The sequence below is a fragment of the Impatiens glandulifera genome, chromosome 5, assembly GCF_907164915.1.
Source record: "Impatiens glandulifera chromosome 5, dImpGla2.1, whole genome shotgun sequence".
NCBI classification, from domain to species: domain Eukaryota; kingdom Viridiplantae; phylum Streptophyta; class Magnoliopsida; order Ericales; family Balsaminaceae; genus Impatiens; species Impatiens glandulifera.
In genome coordinates this window covers 39,710,216-39,713,021 of record NC_061866.1, presented here as the reverse complement: position 1 = coordinate 39,713,021, position 2,806 = coordinate 39,710,216, and positions in this window count along the sequence as shown.

The window sequence follows — 2,806 nt, the reverse complement described above, 5'->3', positions numbered from 1 at the left end:
AACGCGGGTCGTAAAGAATATTTTAATATGTTTGCAGCTATGTTATGGAAAATTAATAATTTTCCACCGTATGCAAATTTATCTAGATGGAGTACAAATGGAAAACTTGCACGTACGTGTTGTAATAAGAATATAGTTTCGCTCAGATTGGTACACACCCATAAAGAGTTTTACATGAGTCATCAACGATTTTCTTCCACCTAATCATGTTGGCGTGGGGAAAGAGATTTTCTTGACAGTAATACTGAGTTAAGACAGACACCTGATCTTTTGTCTGTAACTGAAATATTACTGTAGGCAAAAAATTTGAAAAACATTTGTTTGACTAAATATCATCCTAAAAGAGTAAGATTTCTCATCAATAAACGGGTACAAGTTCAACACCGAGAAACATGAAAAAATCTTAACCACACAAAATAGTGATGTCTTAGTAATTAGCAACAATAGGGGAGAGACAATAAATTACTACGGAGTACTCACAAATATCATAAAAGTTCAGTACTTTGGTGATAACCGAGTAATTTTTTTCAAAAGTGTAAATGGTTTGATGTAAATTTCAAGAATCGTGGTATAAAAGTATATAAGTTTGGGTTTATAAGTGTTAATGTGAACATGACATTGAGAACTCAGTTTCATGATCCGATTGTAATGGCAAGTCAAGCACAACAAGTTTTTTACGCTACGGATATGGCATCTAGACCTCGATGGAAAATTGTCACAAAAATAAATTCCCGTTATTCGAAAATATATGGTTAATTTGGGTCAAATAGAATAGGAACGCCTATATAAAATTTGAACTTTATTTTTCTAACAGATATCATGGAACATAAGAGATGAGTTACACGACAAGACATATTGAGATAGATAGACGAGCTCCAAACTTGTAACGATGTCGACATACTGTCCAGTGATCTTCTGACCTTTATGGGATCACTTGCACGTCTAACTACGTATCTGTTAGACTTGCACGTCTAACTACGTATCTGTTAGACTTGCACATCTAATTACGTATCTGTTAGATTTGCACGTCTAACTACGTATCTATTAGACTGGACGTCTAACTACGTATCTGACTGGCACGTCTAACTACATATATGTTAGATTGACAAGTCTAATTAGCCTACTTAGACCCGTCTAATTAGCATACTTAGACCACGTCTAACTTAGCAAAATCTGATGCATCTGCATAGAAACAATTAGACAGCTTAGCTTCTTTCATTCATCTTTTACTTATATTTAAGTTTCACTCATACATCATCAAAATAACGTTAATCAAATAAAATTTTACCCAAAAATTTCCCCCTTTTTGATGATGTTAAAACTTAGTTAACTAATTGAAAACATATAAGCACAATTAATCAAAGCAGCAAAGGTTCATCTATTCATACTTTCAAAAAGTTGATGAGATACATATCATTATCGAAATTTTTTCAAATAAAACAGCAAAAGATGCAAAAGATTTTCTTCCCCCTAAATTTAAGGCTATATCATTCTTTTTCCCCCTTTTTAATATCATCGGAAGGAAAGATTCCTACTGATCATTTTAGGCCAGAAAGATCTCCCGATTTCTTTTCTTTTGTTTGAGCCTCCTAGCTTGGATAATGTAGTCAAGAACTTTTTGATAGTTCAAGACCCTTGATGATTTGATGAGGATCCTTGGGCCCCTGACACTGGAAATGATAAAAGGAATGAACTTGCTGAGTGGAGCAGCATATCCAGGGGACCTCCTTTCAAACATTCCCACCAGGATGCGGAAAATGACTCTCGACTAGTTGATTGCTGTACCCTTAGTGATAGCAATCATCATCTCGAAGACCATCTTCGAGTAATGGTTAGAACATCCCTTAGCCAAAAGGGATCGAGAAATGATATGTTGTTGAGTAACGAAAACTCAACTTTCAGATAGGACCGTAGTCTAGAGTTATTGACAGGAACTAAAGTCCCATCACGAAAGGTGTCGGAGAAGACAAGTCTCATTTCAGAAAGGACTTCTTCTAAGAACGTTGGGAACTCGGATATCCCCTCGGTCGGAAAGTTGAAGAATTGAGTGAAAGACTCTTCAGTGAAGGCAGCGATATCATCAAATATTTTGGTTGCGACAAGCATGCCACCGTATAACTCAGCGTTTTTTAAAAGTTCACGAACCTCAGGCTCATGAATGACGACGGGAGCCTTGAGGAATTTCTCAAGGCCTGAAGCTTTGAGCGATTCAAACATAGCTACCATAGCCAGAATTTCCATCATTGACACGGAGTAAAAGTCAATTTGAAGGGTGGATGGTACAATAGAACCCATTTTGAAATGAGAGTGCAGAGATTTCTTGAAGAATACTAAGAGACACACGAAGAACTCTTAGAGAGAGAAGAAGATTTGCATAAAGGAGATACTCAACTCTTTGAGTATGACCGTTTCTTTTATAAATGAATGTTGACGTATGACCATTAAAACAATGATTATATGAACCGTCAAAGATGAACGGATATATGTTTACAAGGGACGCATTATTCAAGATAAGCAGCATTTAAGACCATAATCATCAAATTTTCATAAAATTTCATGCGTGTAGATAAAAGTTATCAGAACATTTAGTCATTCTTTTAACGTTAGGAGACACATGTCTCCAAGTTATTGAAGAAATGACTTTTCAATTTTGGCGAAAATAGTACCTGGACAACTACTATAGGAGTGGACAGTTGTCCCAACTAGCCTGAAGATGAGCAGTCCAAGTACACATGTAGTTAGACGTTTAACTTACCTTTCACACTCTATGCCTCTAATCTGAATAGACGTCTATTAGACACATGAG